The sequence below is a fragment of the Pongo abelii genome, chromosome 4 (genome assembly GCF_028885655.2).
Source record: "Pongo abelii isolate AG06213 chromosome 4, NHGRI_mPonAbe1-v2.0_pri, whole genome shotgun sequence".
Taxonomy (NCBI): Eukaryota; Metazoa; Chordata; class Mammalia; order Primates; family Hominidae; genus Pongo; species Pongo abelii.
In genome coordinates, this window is record NC_071989.2 from 156,289,814 (window position 1) to 156,314,172 (window position 24,359).

The window sequence follows — 24,359 nt, forward strand, 5'->3', positions numbered from 1 at the left end:
AGCCAAATCATATCAGTCATCAAACCGTGTTAAACCTACTTGACTCTATCTCCATATTTGTTTTGCTGATTCTTCCACCGTTCAGATGATTATCAACTTGTTGAAGTTGCCTAACTGTTCATTGCATCCTGCTATTTTAAAAATATGAATGTATTTTAGGATAGTTTTAGATTTGTCAAAAAATTGTAAAGTTTGTACAGAAAATGTATGGATATCCCTAACCCAGTTTTCCCTATTCTTAACATTTTACATTACCTGGGTACATTTTTCAAAACTACAAAACAAACCCTGGCATATTACCATTAAGTAAACACCATACTTCATTGTGATTTCAGTAGTTTTTCCACTAGTATTCTTTTCCTGTTCCAGGATCTCATCTAGGATATAACATCACATTTAGTGATTGTGTTTCCTTAGTCTCTTCTGATCTGTGACAGAACAGACTAAGAAAACACAACCATTAAATGTGGGAAAAAATAACTGATTGTCCTTAGTCTCTTCTGTCGCAGATTAGAAAATATTAAGGAAAATCAGTTATTCCTCGTTTTTCATTACCTGGACAAGTTTTGAGGAGTAGTCAAGTATTTTTTCAAATATCCCTCAATTTTTTAAAAATGTTTTTCTCATGAGTAGACTGGAGTTAGGGATTTGGGGAAAGAACCTCTAAATTAAAGAGATCAGATATCTTTCTCATCAGATATTATGGATACATGCTATTAATATGACGTCACCTGTGATGCTAAACTTTATCATCTGGTCCAGGTGGTGTTTCTCAACTATAAAACTAGTTTTGACCCCCTTTTCATAGCCTATTATTTGGAAGAAAGCCAGTAAGTGCAGCCCACATTGGGGAATGAGGAGTTAAGCTTCAACTCTTTGAGAACAGAGTATCTCCATAAACTATTTCAAGTTCCTCTATAAGGAACATATGTCTCTTCCTCTTTATTGATATATTCATGTACTTAGTAAAAGATTTATATCAGTATAAATATTGAGATAGATAAGTACAAAGTCTTGTGAATATGTATTTAATATTTTGGTTATAATTCAATAATACACTATTTATTTTGGTGGCCAAATTGTTCCAGGTTTGGTCATTCCATTGGGAGAGCTTTCAGACTGGCTCCTATAGCACTTTGACATACTTTTATTTTGTGTTTATTTTGTTTGTTGAGAATTTTATTTTTGGGCACTACAAGATGCTCAACTCTCTCTTTCTCTCTCTCTCTCTCTATATATATGTTTTAAGAAAACATTTAAAAATTGTTATATATTTAAGGTGTACAGCATAATGTTTTTATATACATAGTTAAATGACTACTACAGTCAAGCCAATTAACACATTCATCATCTCACATAGTTACCTTTTTTAAAAAAATGATAAGAATGCTTAACATCTGTCTACTCTCTTAGAAAATTTCTGGTATACAATGAAATATTATTAATTATAGTCTCATGCTGTATGTTAGATCAGTGGTGCAACCTTGGCTTGCTGCAACCTCTGCCTCTCGGGTTCATGAGATTCTCCTGCCTTAGCTTCCCAAGTAGCTGGGATTACAGGCACCCGCCACAGTGCCTGGCTAATTTTTGTATTTTTAGTAGAGATGGGGCTTCGCCATGTTGGCCAGACTGGTCTTAAACTCCTGACCTTGTGATCCACCTGCCTCGGCCTCCCAAAGTACTGGAATTACATGCATGAGTCACTGCACCTGGCCGATATCTAGACTTTTTCATCTGTATAACTTTGTACCCTTTGGCCTCCCTATTCCCAGTTTAATCCTGCAACTCCCTTACTTAAAATTCCTTTTTGCAATTATGATAAAATGCAAATCCCTAGCATTGCATAAGAGATCCTTTGTGATTTACTCCTTGCTTATGAACAAATTCATCTGTATCTCAGTTTAAATTTCAGCTATGCTGAGAAGACTTCTTTTATCAGCTGCCCCTTCCCGTTAAAATATGGGTTTAGAAACCTTTCTATGTATTACCGTAGTGTGCTGACCACATGATAGCAGACTCTGAATAAACTATATTGAAGGAATAATATTGTGATTTTCACAATGGCAATTAACCAGTGTCTTCATTTGTAAAACAAATGTGATGGCTTTTTAGACATTAATAGTTTGGATGCAATGAAATAAGTTTTTGAAAATGCTATGTGAATTATTATCAATTCACATATATAAATTATGTTAGAAAATCGGGGTGAGGAAGGAAACAAATTACATTAATTTGAATCAACTCTCCCCCACACCTCTCCAATGCAAAGCTTAAGGCAAGTAGTTTACTTGGCAGCAAGCAGGAGTAGGAAACCAATTGTAAGTCAGGAAAAGGAGAAAAAGGGGTGCATCATTGCTCTGATTACATCGTGGGCAACTTGGGCTTCTGTTACACAGGGAAACTTGCTATTTCTTTTACTGTTGTGAACAGTGGACTTAACATTCAATGCATGCTAGGAGTAGATACGAGCAGTAAAGAAGACCTCAAGCTTATAGAAAACATTTTTATATGTCTAACATCCCTTAAGTATGAGGAGAATGTGAAAGTGAATGAGATATGGCTTTTCCCCAAGTTTTGTTGCTTAAATGAAGCATATGCAGTCAGAGAATAAGGAGGAAAACCAAATTCTAGAAACCAGATTGGAAAGGGTCTTGCTTGAATACCAGGCTACAAAATTTGGGCTTCACTTAACATATAAAGGACACATAGTGAAGATATTTAAGCAGGAGAGTTCCGAGTTACCTGACCAAAGCTGTATTTTAGGAATATTGTTTTGGTGGGGATTTGAATGGATTACAATTGGGAGGGAATATTGGTAGGTGAGAAATAATTTGATGATAACTATTGGGAGCCTGAACTAGGAGGATAGAATGGGACATTTCAGGGTATTTCAATGTAAATGAGAAAATAGAGTGGTCAGGGCTCAGAATCTCTGAAGCTGACTAAGGATCAATGATTTGGATATGCCACCCAGTTGTCTCCTTTTATATTTGATAAGGAGCCAGAGGTCCTTGTTAACTTTAATTTTTTTCCAGACATATTTTCATATAGCCCTTTAAATTAGATCTGCTGAACATCTGAGTCTTTTTCAAAGTTCCATCAAAGTTCACAGTGGAAGGGTTTTAGGATACACCTGTATGGTATTTCCTTATGGAACAGTGGAGCTACTTTGTAGGCTCTAGCATGCAAAGATTTTGTTTTTTTTGAGTTGTGTATTTGTTTACAAGTTTATATCCCCCTAATAAATGTAATGTTTCTTTAGGGCGGCAATTTGGTTTTATATATCTTTATGGCTGCTATAGAAGCTAGCATAGTACTTATCACAAAGTACTTTAAAAACGCTTATTTTTATTGAATGAATAGTATGTTCACTTATGGTTAAAAATGGGCAAATTCTGTCCTAGGAAAAATGCAATGTGTAGGGTTTGTCAAATGTCTTTTAGGAAAGAGATAGATTTTAGATAGCGAGAAAGACTTTATCATTCCCAAACAGAGTGTTTACCCAATAAACTGCATTCTTTCTAGGGTCCTCAGTTCTGTTTTTGGAAACTCTTGGACACTTTGACACCTAATCAGTCAGGCTCTCCTTTGTGTTCCCAGTACCACTGAATACCTTCCATTATAGCTTTCCATGTGAACCAGGAGGTCCCTGGAATGCAGAGTCTGCAGCTTCCTTTTCCCAGTACCTAGTAGATCATAGGTCTTTAAAAAGTAAATGATGTGCCAAACACATGGTAGGTGCTTAAAAAGTGAATGACTGAACCAAGTAAAATTGTGTTTAAAAATTATTACCTTATTCTCAGTTAGATCTTTACCTGCTGACGTTAAAGAGCCGCATGTTGTATTGTGAAATAAATAAGTTACGGGATGGTCCCATTTATGTATAAAACATTGCAAATGGTTATTAACAGAAGACTTGAATATAATTGGGACAGAGTCAAGCAGTAATTTCACTGTATAGTACGGTTTGGATTTTTTTTTAAGAAATAAGAATGTTTTCCTCTATTATTATTATTATTTATTTTATTATTATTATACTTTAAGTTTTAGGGTACATGTGCACAACGTGCAGGTTTGTTACATATGTACACATGTGCCATGTTGGTGTACTGCACCCATTAACTCGTCATTTAGCATTAGGTATATCTCCTAATGCTATCCCTCCCCATTCCCCCCACCCCACAACAGTCCCTGGAGTGTGATGTTCCCCTTCCTGTGTCCATGTGTTCTCATTGTTCAATTCCCACCTATGAGTGAGAACATGCGGTGTTTGGTTTTTTGTCCTTGCGATAGTTTGCTGAGAATGATGATTTCCAGTTTCATCCGTGTCCCTACAAAGGACATGAACTCATCATTTTTTATGGCTGTATAGTATTCCATGGTGTATATGTGCCACATTTTCTTAATCTAGTCTATCGTTGTTGGACATTTGGGTTGGTTCCAAGTCTTTGCTATTGTGAATAGTGCTGCAATAAACATACGTGTGCATATGTCTTTATAGCAGCATGATTTCTAGTCCTTTGGGTATATACCCAGTAATGGGATGGCTGGGTCAAATGGTATTTCTAGTTCTAGATCCCTGAGGAATCACCACACTGACTTCCACAATGGTTGAACTAGTTTACAGTCCCACCAACAATGTAAAAGTGTTCCTATCATCTCACACCAGTTAGAATGGTGATCATTAAAAAGTTGGGAAACAACAGGTGCTGGAGAGGATATGGAGAAATAGGAACACTTTTCTTGTATTATTTTTATCATGAAAGTAACATTTTAAAATATGAGAAAATTATCCTAAATGCAATTTTATTTATGAAGTATGGCACATAGCACTAAACATTTTGCAAAGCCTGCCTTTGGAAAGAGTCTCCTATAATGGCTAATTAAGCCCTTGTAAAGTGAGAGGGAACAAGCTAATAGGAGGTATCAGAAACAGTGAACTCAGCCTGGAGACCTCTGTCTCAAGAGAGAGGAATTAGAATTGAGTTTAGTACAGTGCCAGAACCTTGATAAGAGTGGGCAAAAGCAACTAAGTCATACAATGATTTATCCAATATTAAGGCTACTCTAAAATACTGCAGAGGTCCTCCAGTTGATCCTGTCACCTTTCAGATGAGGATGCTAAAGCTGAAATCAAGTAAGAAGCAAGAATACTTGCTTCCTACTTGAGGTAAAAGGAGCTGTAGAATAAAGCTGTGGGTAGAATGTTGACGAATTCATCGAATTCACAATCAAGACCAAAATAACAAAAAATCGCTGCCTAAATCCAAGAAGCCAGTCTCCTAATTGTTTCCATTCTTGGCTGTTATGATGAACAGGTGACCTCTGCAATTTTTTCCATCCTCTCAGTTTTGTCCAGTTTAGCCACATTATCTCCATCTCAACCCCAGTTGCCCCTTTTTATTATTATCTTTTGTGAGCTCCAGTATATTATGGAGGGTGGATACTCTCTTTGCTGCCATTCTCAGATATACCCAAACCCATATTGTTGATTCTTTCAGGGCCCAATTCTGCCATTCCTCATCAGAATATCAAATCTTACTCTAGGAAGAGACCTTAGGCATTTATATAGTTTCCCTCTAACAAATTTAACATTGCCATTGCCAGATAAATCACTGTATTATGAGGCAAATATCATTGTTGATTACATTTAGTTGTTATAAAGCCTTCCTTGTGCAAGCCCTCATGGATTATAACCTTTATCTCTTTCTCCCGGACTAGGCTTCTGGAGATATATGGAAAAAGCCCATTCTCTATCTTTTATGATTGCTCATAATGTAACGGCAGGCAATGACCCATTCTCCTATGTCTTTGCCAATGTAAGTCTTCTCTTCTGCAGTCGAAACATGATAATAATAAAAATGTGTTGAATTGAGATTTTTGGCTTTAAAGAAACAGAGACTTATAAGAAAGAGTCATTCAATAAGAGGGTTTCAAGTTGGTGCTGGAAAGTCATCAGAAGCTGAGATTGCTTCTGGGATCAGCTCCTCTTTCTTCTCTCTTTTGTGGGCCACTAGCTTGCTGGTCTTTTAAGGTAACTCTGCTTTATCCCTCCTCTGCTCTTTCTTTCCAGATATCAGCCTCTCTATACTATTTCTCTTATTTTTCTTAAAGTTTCTACTTTCTTATGATTTCACCTTGCCATGTCCCCTGTTGGCTCAAGGCAGACTTTTATTTTTAGCTTCAACCACCTGCTGCTTCATTTTCTTGTATTAGCACTTTCATAGTTCTAAAATACAAACTCTGACCTAGCTCAGTGTGTGTGCATCCATGTGCATGTGTATATCAGGTTATGCCACAGTCCTAAGGCTGTCTGTAGCTCGTCTGCTCTGGAGCCATTGGAGTGGGATTTTGTGGTGTGCCTCATGGTCTTCTAGTAATAGGGGCTGTTGGGGTAGTGGGCGGCTTCCCTCAGGTGTCCTGAGACTCAGCCTGTCCAGTACAATAATCCCTTACACTGGCTTAAAGCCTTTTAAAATTTTTTTATTTTAATTCACAAATAAAAATTGTATATATTTATTGCATATAAAATTTTGTTTTGAAATATATATACATTGTGGAATGGCTAAATAGATCCAATTTACATAAGCATTACTTCACATACTTATTTTGTTTGTGTTTGGTGAGAACACATATCTTGAAAGCTTTCTGTGTACAAAATGCTTTTGAATACACATGACTTATCTAATACTCACCAACACTGTAAGGTAGCTACTCTTTTAAGTTTTAAAAGAGCGACTAATATGAAGTATCTGATCCAAAGCCACCCTGTTAACAAGAGTTGTCTAGAATCATGGTCTATTTCATCTTAAGACAAAGCGTTATTTCTTCTCTATCAGAGTTTCTCAAAATTAGGCACGTATCAGACTAACTTGGAGGGATAATTAAACCACAGATTGCTAAGCTCCACTCCCAGGATTTCTGATTTAGTTTGTCTATGAGGAAACGAAAGAATTTGTTGACAAATTTCCAGGAGAGGACCTTGATGTTGGTCTGAGGACCATGTGCTGAGAACCACTGTTCGATGTAAGTGGCTTCATCTGAGGCTCTCACTGATAAGCAGCTGTAAGATGCAAAAGTTTTTAGCAGCTGAGTAAGTTGGAACCAGGTGACAGGCAGACATAATTCTATTTCAGTTGCTCTTTGTTATTTGGGACCTCATGACCTTTTGTTTTTCCTGGAAGAGAATATAGACCCAGTCATTTACAAGGCTGGATCAGGGACATGGGGGCTTCCCTAAATAGCATTTTAATGTGATCGAGCTAATCAATTACCTAGACTGGTATATGTCACTTGGATTTGAGGATGGTCATATGTTACTGGGAAATAGCCTGATGATGAGTTTGGCCTCATGGGTATTGGGAAGAGCTATAAATTGAGATCCCAGTGATCTGGATTCTAATCCCAACTACTGACTCACTGTATGACATTGAGACCACTTCAAATAAACACCAAACCTGTTTCTTTGTCTGCATAATGGATATATTTATGCTGACCACATTCCTGTATTTTTGTGAATATTACATGAAATAATATATATATATATATATAAACTTTGTAAAGTATAAAACTTAAACCCTAATAATGGTTATGATAATGGAATAATAATGTTGCTCCTTGAGCATTCCCATTCTGCTCTGCAAACAGGGATGTCAGAAAAAAGTTAGAGATCATAAAGGAAATTCAGATGTTAGGATAGCCATTACCACAAATCAGAAAATAACAAGTATTGGAAAGGAATGGAACCCTTATGCATTGCTAGTTGGAATGCAAAATGGACAGCTACTATGAATAACAGTATGATGGTTCTTCAAAAAAAATTAAACACAGAATTACCATATGACCCAGCAATTTCACTTCTGGGTCTATACCCAAAGAATTGAAATCAGGAACTCAGAGTTTTTACACTCATATTCACAATAGCATTATTCACAATAAACAAATGTAGAAACACCCAAATGCCCATCAAAAGAAGAAATGATAAATGGAATATGGTATATACATGCAATGGAATATTATCCAGCCTTAAAAAAGAAGAAAATTCTGACACATGCTAAATATGGAAGAATCCAGAAGACATTATGTTAAGTGAAAAAAAGCCAGTTACAAAAGACAAGTATTTTATTATTTCAATTATATGAGCTAACTAGAATAGTCAAATTTATAGACACAGAAAGTAGAATGTTGATTACTAAGGGGTGGGGGAAATGGGGAATTATTGTTTACTAGACCGGAGTTTTACTTTGGGAGGATGAAAATGTTCAGGTAATGGATGATGGTGATGGTTTCATAGCAATGTAAATGTACTTAATGCCATTGACCTGTATACTTAAACATGATTAAGATGGCCACTTGTATGTTATGTGTGTGCTACCAAAAGAAAATCTGAGAGTTGGTAAATTTGGGATAGTTATGAGAATCTAGGGAAACAACAGTCTGGCTGCTTTTGCCCAGTTCAGAATAACTTATCCTAGAAATGCTGTGTGCATGCCAGCTGTGTGCCAAGAATTTTGTCTTGGGGCTCATGAAATAGCAAGTCCCACTGGGGAAGATTTGTTGGATCAGAGGAATTTGCTAGAAGAAAACTGACAGGAGCTTAGAAATTGGCAGTTGTCAGTCTCAGGGCATCTGTGGCTCTCCACATTCTTTGTCAGACACCAGTTACTTTTTTTTTTTTTTTTGAGACTTCCAATTTTTTTGATCCCAAAGGAAAGCTTAGAAGATTGAGTGTTCAGTCAGGGGAGACAGGGATCTGTAGATGTCTAGAATATTAGAGCCAGAAGGAAGCTTATGATTTATCGAACATGGGACCCTTCATTTGAAAACCCCTGCCCAGAAAAAATGTCTTGCCTAAGGTTAGTCAGCTACTCTTAAGCGGAACAGGGATTAGAAACAAATGGCCCTGTGTCCTAAATTCTTTCCACAACTGCAGGCTGCTTCATGGATCAACAACACATAATTCAATCCCTTTTCAAAGAAGAACCAAGATAGAAATTATAGATGTTTTTCTTATTATTTGTCTCTTCTTACTCCTTCTCTACCCACCACCACTATTCACCTCTGCCCTGCCTCCCTGTAGTTCACATAGTTGCTAGAATAAGCTTCCCTGAACATGGTTCTCATCTCACCACTTAACACCCAGAAACTTCTCGTGGCTCCTTAGTGCCTTTAGGGAACACGTGTGTTCTTCTGATTAAGACATTAAAATCCAAAATCTTGTCCTTAGTAATGAAACTGCAATGTATCCGTACACTGGAAAAATATACAACTGAAACAGGGATAATGAAGAAGTTCCCTGTGTGTTAATCGGAAAGAACTCCAGGTCATATTGTTAAGTGGGGGGAAAAGTAAGGTGCTGGGATGTTTATATAGTATGCCACCATTTGTGTATGAAAGAGGAGGAATAAAACAATTCATTTTTTATTTACTTTTATTTACATATAGAAATGATCCAAGGATAAATAAAAAAGGCTAAGAAAGTTTTTTTTGTATTATTCAAACCATGTAAATAAATGTGGTAATTTTGCAAAAATAGAATAAAATCTGACCTTGCCTAGCCCTCTTTCTTTCTCACCATTCCTTGCAAAAACCTGGAACTCCTACAGCTTTAGAATTTTCAGTTTCTCATAATCCCAAGTATCTCATGAAGCTAACTTTCACACCAATGCTCTCTCTCTCTTATCTATCAATTTCCTATTTAATTTTTCGTGCCTTGCTTAGACACATCTGCTCTGTGAAGTTTTTCTTGCCTTCCCAGATGGAATTTAGTCCTACCTTCCTTGGTTTCTTAGCTTTTTCTCCTTTCCCATTATTACCCTCCCCTGTTAGTTCCAGAAGTTGAATATTCATATACAGAAAAATGAGTCACTGAAGACAAAAGATCTGATTTCCAGCCCCTGGGTCACTGCTGACCCAAAGTACAGGTAAAGCATCCATTTGTTTCCTTGGTTCACAGCACTGGCTTTAACTGAAAATTCTTTTGCAAAAAATATTTATTACTCAGCATTTATTTGTCACCATAAACAATGTTTTCTAACATTCATTGAAAGTGGCCTTCAATGTTGGTTATTTCATATAATATTTTTAGCTGTAACCCTTGTTGAGAACATATCTTAAAAAATGCATTCGTCTTTGTTCCAAGTTACTATATAGAATGGAATGAGCTTCCTTTTCTCTTCCTTTGAGGATGAAACACTAGCTAATTACTAGGAACTGGTATGAGGGTGGGGTAAGTGAGATGGAGTTGTTCAAGCACAGGGTTGAATCCTGTCTTTATTTAAAATCTCACATTTTGTTTATCATGATGTGTTTGTATTAATTCTGACTACATTGAAGTTTTATTTATCCTGGTTGCTTGAGATTTGAGTGTCCTTTTAGATTTTGCACCTGAGGCAGGTGTCTTGCTAGCTGCTTCACCCTAGTATCTGCCCTGCTGTTGTTCTGATTACCAAATACCATTATCTTAGTTGCTTGGGTGTTTCTGGCACAAATTTAAATGAATATGAGATCCAATTGGTAGTTGTGCTTTTGACAACATTTCCATGGAAGCTACAGAGACGATGTGTAGCTGGAATTCCTTTTGCCTTTCTTGCTTCTTCACTTAGACATTCCTAGGTTCTGCTTATCCCTCCAGGCCTGGGCAAAATTCCTACTCTCCCTGAGGGCTTTCTCAGGCTTAGCCTGCATCCTTCATCTACCTACTCTTGGGGCCACTTATCCCACTTCCCATCCCAGCACTCACAATTATTTTGCCAGGACCATGGCTGTGCTCTCCTTCCAACTTCTATTTATTTTGTATTTAGTTCTGTCTCTGAAACTTTGACTTACAGATTTTCAAGTGTTTTTTTAGCAATAAGTCTGAATTGAGGAACAACTATCATGACTGGTTAGTTCATTTAATTTGGCCCAGGAACTCTTCTCCTTAGTTTCTAAAATTATGTATTTCAAATATTTATCCTTTTAGGTTTTATCTATCCTGGCATAGGCCCTAATCTTGAGATTGCTGCTTACCCACATATATCATACTTGATAAGACAGGGCTCTCTTTGAAATGGCAAATGCCTGCTGTCTTACCTCCTTTCTGATGCTCTACCGACTGAGCTATCCAGGCTATATCTTACCTCCTTTCTATCCGTTAGGGAGTTAGGTCTTCATTTTAGTATTCAATGTATTTTCTCCCCTCTAGGTTTTTTCTCTTTATTGATTTAACAAAAGCTAAAATAAAAAGCTGAATCACTACCACTTCCAAAGGAGATGTATTACTTCTAACCCAAAGGGAATTTGTGATATCAGGTATATGAAGGGCTCCCATTTCTTTAGGCCTTTACAGATTTGGTGTTCATTAAGCTTCCCTCTTCGTGCCCTCCCCAAACTCGTCATTTAATATATCAGAACTCTGGTAAATAGCAAAAAAATGATCAGAGCCTGGTACCCTGGTCCTATATTGATTTATAGATCCTTGTTCTAGTGACTCTCAGTTTTTCTATTATGAACAGCTTTGTGGTTCCTACAGAAGGGGAAGTCTATCACTGTCCCTTTATTTATGGGTTGGGACAAGAACGGGAGCTGACTCCTCTTCTACCTGCTGTAAGATGGAAGGGGTGGTGACTCCAGCTTCTGAGTCTACTTCAGGCAGCCAGATGGCAGCCACTTTCATAATATACATTAGTGTCCCAAGTAAGCCTGGGAGGTGAAGAGTTAAAACTGTCAAGGAACCTTGAACTTAGAAGGAAAATGCATCTTTACCATTTATCTTTTGCGGAGTACCTCCTTAGCAACTCTTGGCTTTGAACCAGGACCATTACCAGAATGCAAAGAATTACTCCTATTAGAGAAAAAGGAAGAGTAGATTTACAATCCTTATATTTATAAAGATTGTTAAAAATTGTGTGTGTGCGCGCGTGTGCAAGAACATGCATTGAGATTTTGAAACGTACCCATGGACTACAACGAAAGGTTCTTTTTTTAAAAAACAAGTTTTATGATGGGAGGAGCCAAGATGGCCGAATAGGAACAGCTCCGGTCTACAGCTCCCAGCGCGAGCGACGCAGAAGACGGGTGATTTCTGCATTTCCATCTGAGGTACCGTGTTCATCTCACTAGGGAGTGCCAGACAGTGGGTGCAGGTCAGTGGGTGAGTGCACCGTGTGCCAGCCGAAGCAGGGGCGAGGCATTGCCTCACTCGGGAAGCGCAAGGGGTCAGGGAGTTCCCTTTCCAGGGGTGACAGACGGCACCTGGAAAATCGGGCCACTCCCACCCGAATACTGTGCTTTTCCGACGGGCTTAGGAAACGGTGCCCCAGGAGAGTATAGCCCGCACCTGGCTCAGAGGGTCCTATGCCCACGGAGTCTCGCTGATTGCTAGCACAGCAGTCTGAGATCAAACAGCAAGTCGGGAGGGGCGCCCGCCATTGCCCAGGCTCGCTTAGGTAAACAAAGCAGCCTGGAAGCTTGAACTGGGTGGAGCCCACCACAGCTCAAGGAGGCCTGCCTGCCTCTGTAGGCTCCACCTCTCGGGGCAGGACACAGACAAACAAAAAGACAGCAGTAACCTCTGCAGACTTAAATGTCCCGGTCTGACAGCTGTGAGGAGAGCAGTGGTTCTCCCAGCACGCAGCTGGAGATCTGAGAACGGGCTGACTGCCTCCTCAAGTGGGTCCCTGACCCCTGACCCCCGAGCAGCCTAACTGGGAGGCACCCCCCAGCAGGGGCAGACTGACACCTCACACGGCCGGCCAGGTACTCCAACAGACCTGCAGCTGAGGGTTCTGTCTGTTAGAAGGAAAACTAACAGAAAGGACATCCACACCAAAAACCCATCTGTACGTCACCATCATCAAAGACCAAAAGTAGATAAAACCACAAAGATGGGGAAAAAACAGAGCAGAAAAACTGGAAACTCGAAAAACCAGAGTGCCTCTCCTCCTCCAAAGGAACGCAGTTCCTCACCAGCAACAGAACAAAGCTGGACGGAGAATGACTTTGACGAGCTGAGAGAAGAAGGCTTCAGACGATCAAATTACTCCGAGCTACGGGAGGATATTCAAACCAAAGGCAAAGAAGTTGAAAACTTTGAAAAAAATTTAGAAGAATGTATAACTAGAATAACCAATACAGAGAAGTGCTTAAAGGAGCTGATGGAGCTGAAAACCAAGGCTCGAGAACTACGTGAAGAATGCAGAAGCCTCAGGAGCCGATGCGATCAAATGGAAGAAAGGGTATCAGCCCTGGAAGATGAAATGAATGAAATGAAGCAAGAAGGGAAGTTTAGAGAAAAAAGAATAAAAAGAAATGAGCAAAGCCTCCAAGAAATGTGGGACTATGTGAAAAGACCAAATCTAAGTCTGATTGGTGTACCTGAAAGTGACGGGGAGAATGGAAACAAGTTGGAAAACACTCTGCAGGATATTATCCAGGAGAACTTCCCCAATCTAGCAAGGCAGGCCAACATTCAGATTCAGGAAATACAGAGAACGCCACAAAGATACTCCTCGAGAAGAGCAACTCCAAGACACATAATTGTCAGATTCACCAAAGTTGAAATGAAGGAAAAAATGTTAAGGGCAGCCAGAGAGAAAGGTCGGGTTACCATCAAAGGGAAGCCCATCAGACTAACAGCGGATCTCTCGGCAGAAACCCTACAAGCCAGAAGAGAGTGGGGGCCAATATTCAACATTCTTAAAGAAAAGAATTTTCAACCCAGAATTTCATATCCTGCCAAACTAAGCTTCATAAGTGAAGGAGAAATAAAATACTTTACAGACAAGCAAATGCTGAGAGATTTTGTCACCACCAGGCCTGCCCTAAAAGAGCTCCTGAAGGAAGTGCTAAACATGGAAAGGCACAACCGGTACCAGCCACTGCAAAATCATACCGAAATGTAAAGAACATTGAGACTAGGAAGAGACTGCATCAACTAACGAGCAAAATATCCAGCTAACATCATAATGACAGGATCAAATTCACACATAACAATATTAACTTTAAATGTAAATGGACTAAATGCTCCAATTAAAAGACACAGACTGGCAAATTGGATAAAGACTCAAGACCCATCAGTGTGCTGTATTCAGGAAACCCATCTCACGTGCAGAGACACACATAGGCTCAAAATAAAAGGATGGAGGAAGATCTACCAAGCAAATGGAAAACAAAAAAAGGCAGGGGTTGCAATCCTAGTCTCTGATAAAACAGACTTTAAACCAACAAAGATCAAAAGAGACAAAGAAGGCCATTACATAATGGTAAAGGGATTAATTCAACAAGAAGAGCTAACTATCCTAAATATATATGCACCCAATACAGGAGCACCCAGATTCATAAAGCAAGTCCTGAGTGACCTACAAAGAGACTTAGACTCCCACACATTAATAATGGGAGACTTTAACACCCCACTATCAACATTAGACAGATCAACGAGACAGAAAGTCAACAAGGATACCCAGGAATTGAACTCAGCTCTGTACCAAGCGGAACTAATAGACATCTACAGAACTCTCCACCCCAAATCAACAGAATATACATTTTTTTCAGCACCACACCACACCTATTCCAAAATTGACCATATACTTGGAAGTAAAGCTCTCCTCAATAAATGTAAAAGAACCACACCTATTCCAAAATTGACCATATACTTGGAAGTAAAGCTCTCCTCAATAAATGTAAAAGAAATTGTAACAAACTGTCTCTCAGATCACAGTGCAATCAAGCTAGAACTCAGGATTAAGAATCTCACTCAAAACCGCTCAACTACGTGGAAACTGAACAACCTGCTCCTGAATGACTACTGGGTACATAACGAAATGAAGGCAGAAATAAAGATGTTCTTTGAAACCAACGAGAACCAAGATACAACATACCAGAATCTCTGGGATGCATTCAAAGCAGTGTGTAGAGGGAAATTTATAGCACTAAATGCCCACAAGAGAAAGCAGGAAAGATCCAAAATTGACACCCTAACATCACAATTAAAAGAACTAGAAAAGCAAGAGCAAACACATTCAAAAGCTAGCAGAAGGCAAGAAATAACTAAAATCAGAGCAGAACTGAAGGAAATAGAGACACAAAAAACCCTTCAAAAAATAAATGAATCCAGGAGCTGGTTTTTTGAAAGGATCAACAAAATTGATAGACCGCTAGCAAGATTAATAAAGAAAAAAAGAGAGAAGAATCAAATAGATGCAATAAAAAATGATAAAGGGGATATCACCACCGATCCCACAGAAATACAAACTACCATCAGAGAATATTACAAACACCTCTATGCAAATAAACTAGAAAATCTAGAAGAAATGGATAAATTCCTCAACACATACACCCTCCCAAGACTAAACCAGGAAGAAGTTGAATCTCTGAATAGACCAATAACAGGAGCTGAAATTGTGGCAATAATCAATAGCTTACCAACCAAAAAAAGTCCAGGACCAGATGAGTTCACAGCCGAATTCTACCAGAGGTACAAGGAGGAGCTGGTACCATTCCTTCTGAAACTATTCCAATCAATAGAAAAAGAGGGAATCCTCCCTAACTCATTTTATGAGGCCAGCATCATCCTGATACCAAAGCCTGGCAGAGACACAACAAAAAAAGAGAATTTTAGACCAATATCCTTGATGAACATTGATGCAAAAATCCTCAATAAAATACTGGCAAACAGAATCCAGCAGCCCATCAAAAAGCTTATCCACCATGATCAAGTGGGCTTCAGCCCTGGGATGCAAGGCTGGTTCAATATACGCAAATCAATAAATGTAATCCAGCATATAAACAGAACCAAAGACAAAAACCACATGATTATCTCAATAGATGCAGAAAAGGCCTTTGACAAAATTCAACAACACTTCATGCTAAAAACTCTCAATAAATTAGGAATTGATGGGACATATCTCAAAATAATAAGAGCTATTTATGACAAACCCACAGCCAATATCATACTGAATGGGCAAAAACTGGAAGCATTCCCTTTGAAAACTGGCACAAGACAGGGATGCCCTCTCTCACCACTTCTATTCAACATAGTGTTGGAAATTCTGGCCAGGGCAATTAGGCAGGAGAAGGAAATCAAGGGTATTCAATTAGGAAAAGAGGAAGTCAAATTGTCCCTGTTTGCAGATGACATGATAGTATATCTAGAAAACCCCATTGTCTCAGCCCAAAATCTCCTTAAGCTGATAAGCAACTTCAGCAAAGTCTCAGGATACAAAATCAATGTGCAAAAATCACAAGCATTCTTATACATCAATAACAGACAAACAGAGAGCCAAATCATGAGTGAACTCCCATTCACAATTGCTTCAAAGAGAATAAAATACCTAGGAATCCAACTTACAAGGGATGTGAAAGACCTCTTCAAGGAGAACTACAAACCACTGCTCAAGGAAATAAAAGAGGATACAAACAAATGGAAGAACATTCCATGCTCATGGGTAGGAAGAATCAATATCATGAAAATGGCCATCCTTCCCAAGGTAATTTACAGATTCAATGCCATCCCCATCAAGCTACCAATGACTTTCTTCACAGAATTGGAAAAAACTACTTTAAAGTTCATATGGAACCAAAAAAGAGCCCGCATCGCCAAGTCAATCCTAAGCCAAAAGAACAAAGCTGGAGGCATCACACTACCTGACTTCAAACTATACTACAAGGCTACAGTAACCAAAACAGCATGGTACTGGTACCAAAACAGAGATATAGATCAATGGAACAGAACAGAGCCTTCAGAAATAATGCCACATATCTACAAGTATCTGATCTTTGATAAACCTGAGAAAAACAAGAAATGGGGAAAGGATTCCCTATTTAATAAATGGTGCTGGGAAAACTGGCTAGCCATATGTAGAAAGCTGAAACTGAATCCCTTCCTTACACCTTATACAAAAATCAATTCAAGATGGATTAAAGACTTAAATGTTAGACCTAAAACCATAAAAACCCTAGAAGAAAACCTAGGCATTACCATTCAGGACATAGGCATGGGCAAGGACTTCATGTCTAAAACACCAAAAGCAATGGCAACAAAAGCCAAAATTGACAAATGGGATCTAATTAAACTAAAGAGCTTCTGCACAGCAAAAGAAACTACCATCAGAGTGAACAGGCAACCTACAAAATGGGAGAAAATTTTCGCAACCTACTCATCTGACAAAGGTCTAATATCCAGAATCTACAATGAACTCCAACAAATTTATAAGAAAAAAACAAACAACCCCATCAAAAAGTGGGCGAAGAACATGAACAGACACTTCTCAAAAGAAGACATTTATGCAGCCAAAAAACACGTGAAAAAATGCTCAGCATCACTGGCCATCAGAGAAATGCAAATCAAAACCACAATGAGATACCATCTCACACCAGTTAGAATGGCAATCATTAAAAAGTCAGGAAACAACAGGTGCTGGAGAGGATGTGGAGAAATAGGAACACTTTTACACGGTTGGTGGGACTGTAAACTAGTTCAACTCTTGTGGAAGTCAGTGTGGCGATTCCTCAGGGATCTAGAACTAGAAATTCCATTCGACCCAGCCATCCCATTACTGGGTATATACCCAAAGGACTATAAATCATGCTGCTATAAAGACACATGCACACATATGTTTATTGCGGCATTATTCACAATAGCAAAGACTTGGAACCAACCCAAATGTCCAACAATGATAGACTGGATTAAGAAAATGTGGCACATATACACCATGGAATACTATGCAGCCATAAAAAATGATGAGTTCACGTCCTTTGTAGGGACATGGATGAAATTGGAAATCATCATTCTCAGTAAACTATCGCAAGAACAAAAAACCAAACACCGCATATTCTCACTCATAGGTGGGAATTGAACAATGAGAACACATGGACACAGGAAGGGGAACATCACACTCTGGGGACTGTTGTGGGGTGGGGGGAGGGGGGAGGGATAGCATTGGGAGATATACCTAATGCTAGATGACGAGTTGGTGGGTGCAGCGCACCAGCATGGCACATGTATACATATGTAACTTACCTGCACATTGCGCACATGTACCATAAAACCTAAAGTATAATAATAATAATAATAATAATAATAATAATAATATTAATAATAAAAGAAAAAAATAAAAATTAAAAAAAAAACAAGTTTTATTTTGTTTCTAATTAGCTCATAATCATTGTACATATTTATGGGGTGCAGTGTGATGTTTATATATATGTATGTGTGTGTGTGTGTGTGTGTGTATATAATGACAATAAAATCAGAGTAAATACCATATCCATCACCTCAACACTCCTCTCTTCTAGCTATTTTAACTTATAATACATTATTGTTGAGTACAGTCACTGCTTTGCAACTGAGCATGAGAATTATCTCTCCTAACTGTAACTTTGTACCCATCGATACCCATTGATAAAGGTTCATTTTAATGTTGGGCACGACTGAGGTTTCTTGCTAATTTTCCCCCCAGTCCTTTTCCTCATTACACATTCACCAAGTGCTTAGCATGTAACATACACAGAAGCAGAGTGTTGGCCCATTTTTCAAGTTCCTTGGTTCAAAAACACCCTATCACCCTCAAGTCATCAAAAGGATCTTGATGACATTGAGCTATCCCTTGAAGTTTTAAAATCAAGGTAGCTCATCTCTGCTAGGTTTTACCTGTTGCGTATGTCCAAACTTGACTTTGATTAAGTAAAATTTAAGCAGTTTCCTGCTAGTGCTCTGGATTCTAGCATAAAGTCATTGCTGCAGGTCCTGACCCTATTTTCTGACTCATTCTGTCCCAAGATAGCTATCTTTTTTTCTGTTTGAGTCTTGATGAACTGTCTTCCTCTAAAGAATGAGACCTTGTTTGTTTCTTGCCTCCATCTTCCAGGCACTTAAGGTTGTATTCTAAAACATGGCCCAGCACAGAGAGCTCACTTAAAACTTGTGGTTTATTCTCTTAAATTCTGTTGGATGTTGGATTATGGTAGAGCTGTTTGGGAAGAGGATTGAGTGGTGGGAAAATGGAGTAGGAAATTGGGTCATGTTATAAAGGACTCATCTGCCTGGGAGCTAGGATTCAGGCGCTGTCTGGCTCCTCACTGAGAGGCTGTTCTAAGGCAGCTAGCAGGGAGTGGAGCAAGTGCTCCCAGAAATCATGCCCAGTGAAGACATAGAGAACTGGATTGAGACAGCTGTTGATAAAGGCCATAGATGAGGGCAGGGGGCTTATGAGTAAGGCCACCTGGTTCAGGACCTCTCTGTCTTCCTGGGAGGATGTGAAGTCCAGCCACAGGGACACTTGCAAGGGCAACCAGCAGAGGAAGAAGGTGGTTACAACAGTCGCAAGGACCTGGAAGGGTCAGCTGAACCTAACCAGTTGCCTTTCTCTTAACTTCAAGGCTACAGGGATGTAGCAGCCAGTGATGATAGCCAGAGGGAGAAAGAAGCCAAAGAAAAAGTGGGCTGTTGTGACCAGCGTTTGGTGCCAAGGAATGATAATCTCTTTCCAAAGTTGGTGACTTCCTTGAGTTTCATTCTGCAGGTCATACTGGTTGTACCAAGAGGTGACACTTTCCACCACGAGTTTCCTTGAAGATCAAGTAGGGAACAGAGAAACAAATTGCCAAATGCCAGGCCCTCAAGGGCCCAAGAGTTGCCTTTGCTGGTGTGCAAATTGTTCTGGGACCAGATTGGCCACAGGATCACAAGACAGTGGTCCTTGGAGATGAGGGTCAGAAGGAAGACACTGGCCAGAAAGTTAAAAATAGACATAGTGCTATTGAGCTTACAGAGCAGCTGGCCAAAGGGCTCTATTGTAGAGCTACCATAACCAGCTGGAGAGGCAGTGGGAAGATGATGATAAAGTCAGCCACGGGCAGGTTGAGGTACCACACTGTGTTGACCATGCAGGACGTGTGGAATCCAGCTACCCAAATGACAAGGCCATTGCCAGCCAAGCCTAGGAAGAAAGTAACTGTGTAGATGATCATGGAAAAGATGTCAAGAGCAGACTTGACCCTCTCCAAAGAGTCATCACAATAGTCAAGCATAGACGTGGGACTCTCCACAGTCAGCAGTGACAATGCAGACACATTCTCCATGCTACCTAAAAATAGCCAAGGTTTAGTTAGGCTCAAACTTTCAAACTACATAAACTGCTTAAATTGTCACCACTTCCTTTCTTATGATGACTGCAAATAGCTTTCATGTCCCTGCTTTAGGATATGCCATTCTCCATTGGTGATATTCCTCCTCCTCCCCCATCTGCTCTTCCTCCTCTTCCTCCTCCTCTTCTTGTCTTCTTATCCATATTCTTAACTACAGTTTTCACCACTTACTGTATGCCAGCCACTATGCTAGCTATGTTCCATATATTGCATATCATGAATTAAGCAGCTACTAGTAGTCCAATGTTCTGTTCATATGTTGCATTTAATTTATTCCCCATAACAAATCTGTCATATGGAAAGGAATTATTACAAATGAGAAAACTAAGGTTAAGGGAGGTTACTAAATTACTGAAAATCAAACATTCAGCAGTAAAAAAGCAGAAATGAATTTTGATGTTAGTTCTGCTTAATTAAAAATTCATATACTTTACCTGATTTTTTTCTTTTTACTGTATATACCTCCTTCATTGGGCTGAAGGGGGGCTCATATTTGTATTTTTAATTTAGTTTACAACAGGGCTTTCCTGTGTTTCACACTATTTAATAATTTCCAAAATGCCATGTTAGCTACGTAAGACAAATGTTTTATTATTGAAGTGATTTTTGACATATATGAAAGCAAAGACTCAAAAAGGCTGTTTTCTTTGAGCTGTAGCTCACTGCACTAGGAACTAGCAGACCTGGGTCTTGAACCAAAACCTCCTGAAGCCAAATCTTATCTTTTCCTCACCTCATTACAAAGCTCTTTTTTATGAGTAAAGAACATCAGGAGGTGGGTGTCCATCCTGGAGGAAGTGGCTCTCTCCTGGTGACTGACCCTCCAAACTCTCTTAAGGGAAGATGGTCATGTCAGCTGCATTTAGGGGCCACATGAATTATTGTCTAACCCATATTAATTATTGTTTTCTCATTTCCTTATGGGAAATGCCTGCTGCACATTGTTGGCATTGCTATCTGTTTCTGTCCTATTTTCCTGTTTCAATTTTTATGTTCCTCAATGTGTGGGGCCAGTCTTCAATTCTACTTAATGCCTGCTTTTGCTTATGCTGTTCTCACTATCTAGAATGCCTTCCCCTCCACCATTTTCTGTTGGTGAAACCTTGCACACACACATCCTAGCAGACTTACTTGCTTCTTTCTCTGGTTGTTCATAGCACCGGATGTCCGTTTAATTCTAGCAGTCTTGCCTGCATATTAGAAATGGTTGCTTTGATATCTATCTCAGGAGTCACAGCTTATTCTACTTCTACCACTAAATACCTTAGGTAAGATATTTACCCTCTCTGAGCTTTAGAGTCTTAATTTTTAAAAGCAATATATAATATTAATACATACCTCATAGGGTTGTCATGGTAATCTCAGGAAATGTTTCGGTGAAATATTTAGAAATATATCTGATACATCAAAAACACCCAACATGTTGGTTATTATTATTTTTATTGATGCCATCATTACTATCCTAATTTCATTCACCACATTTGATTTATATTAAGATTCCATAAACATTTGTTTAATTATTATAGTGCTGATAAAGGATAAAGATTCAATGAGATGATAGCTGTGAGTATAAATTATAGAATCAAATGAGTTATATAAAGCAGAATCCTTTTTCCAGAAGGAATCAATTACTTCCCTTGTCTTAGATGCTTACTTATTTAAGTGAAGTTTTCCTCTTCTTGCACAATCTCTTCTCAACTTTTCATCCTTCATCTGCCCCCAAATGGCCACCCCCAGACAACTGTGAAACCTGCCTATGCCTCTCTCAGTAGTGGAACCCCACACACTCACCTTCAACAGCTTGGAGCTCTGCTTCCCTGCTGGGGTTTTATAGCAGCCAAATCCATTTTGGAGGCTTTTGAATCTATGGGGCCAAGGGACTCTGAAGACATCTGTGTCAGTTATCAGACTGGTGAAGTCTCTGTGCTGAGGATCTAAGTAATACAATCGAAAGGAGGAATCTGGGGGCACGTGTTGAGGTTTGTCTAAATGCCTAAAATTACTTTAGGGAGGTAGCTTGGGATACAAACAATTTTTACTCATCAGGGCCTTGAACTTCAGTGATCACTGATCCAGATAATTGAGACTTTAGGAAATGTGACCTCATCTTTGATGAAATTTATGTCTAAGATTTTGAAACAAATATAAAGACAATTTAAAAGTGCATGAGCATAGTAAAGCTTGACATTAATTACAACAGTAACAGCTAATATTTACAGAGTGCTTACGATAGAGCAGGTTTAACCCCTTCACTATTCTGTACTTTGGAATCAGAAGGGTGTGATGATACGAATTTGTAAAAACCACGTCAGAGAATCCCCTGTAGAAATGGAAAGGGTGGTTGCTTAATCACAGACGGCAATGAGATGATTGAACTTTGTAGGCCTAGTTTTGAGTCTAAACTGTGAGACCAGTCTGTAAAATAAGCTTAATCTCATTGAGCTTTAGCTATAAAATCAGTATATATTCCTCTGAAGCTTAAATAAACCCAGTAAATAAAGGTAATTGAACAACCAGAAAGCATAATACAAATGTGTGATTTATGATTTGGTTTAAAATAGTTGGACATTATTAGGATGCAATATTATTAAATAGTATTTGGAAAGGCCATCCGCATGGGACACTGTGGTAGATGAGAAAAATGATGCTCAGAGAGCTCTTGTCTGTTTATGGCTTGGTTGTGATGGTGAGGGATCTCCCCCATGTGCAGAAAGTCAGAAGTGGATACTTCCTCGATGACGAGAGGGGCAACCTTGTGGGAGGAACAAAGAGTGAGTGAAGTTTTAAAATTGGAAGACAGGGGAAAGGATAGTGTTGGAGGTAAATGTTGAATACAAATACATGAACATAAATCTGAATTTAAATATTAAACAAAATATATCTACATAAACCTGGCATATTCCTGTTAACAATAGCTCAGAACAATCTCTAGTGTACAGTAGCCTTTTTGATCCGCAGTTTGCTTTTCTCGGTTTCAGTTACCCTTGGTCAACTGGAGTTCAAAAATATTACATGAAAAATTTCATAAATATACAACTCATAAGTTTTAAATTTCACACTGCTCTGAGTAGCATGATGAAATCTCGTGCCCGGGGACATGACTTGTCCCTTTGTCTAGAGTACCAGTGCTGTGGATGCTGCTGGCCTGTTACTCACTTGGCAGCCAACTCGGTTATCACATCGACTGTCTCAGTATCACAGTGCTTATGTTCGAGTCACCCTTATTTTATTTTGTAATGGCCCCAGAGTACAAGAGCAGTGATGCTGGCAATTTGGATATGCCAAAGAGAAGCCATGAAGTGCTTCCTTTAAGTGAAAATATAAAAGTTCTTGACTTAATAAGGAAAGAAAAAAACAATATGCTGAAGTTGCTAAGATCTATAGTAAGAACAAATACTTTATCTGTGAAACTATGAAGAAGAAGAAAAAATCGTGCTAGTTTTTCTGTCACACTTCAGGCTGCAAAAGTTACAGCCACAGTGCATGATAACTTTTATTTCAGTATGTTGTTATAGTTGCTCTATTTTATTATTAGCTGTTGTTGTTAATCTTTTACTGTGCCTAATTTATAAATTAAACTTTATCATGGGTAAGAATGTGAAGGAGAAACATAGTATATATAAAGTTCAGAACTATTCGAGGTTTCAGGCATCCACTGGGGGTCTTGGAATGTATCCCTCTTGGATATGCGGGGACTCTGGTACAAAGCCTCTTCCATTATATCATCATAATGGCCACGATTACACACCCAAGGGGTCATATATCTTTGAATTGAACTTTCATCCAGAACTCTTAAAAAACAAAATATGTTGGTAAATACTTAGATGCCTAAGTATTTATTATCTCTTATCTCTTCTGACTCTTCCACCTTCCAGCAGAAGACCATGGAAGAAAGATAAACTTTCAGGGCCCAGCCTTACAGGAAAGTTGTGTCAATAGATGGTAGCAGGTTTTGTGATTATTCCAATAGGTAAAATGAAAATAAACTTGGGGTCAATAAATACTCCTAGGCTAAGCCAGTACTAGGCTTGTCTGATGCATATTCACATGCCGATACAATTTTATCCTTTTAAGCTACTTTTTGTTAGCCTGATATTTTAATATTGTTTATGATGTGTTAGAACTTGATTCTGGCAGCCATTATCTGAACTAAAAAAGCTTAATGTGATCTGGGGCCATTAATAAACTCTAATGTCTTCTTCAAAGAAGCTGGTAGACCTGCTTTGCTCTGTGCT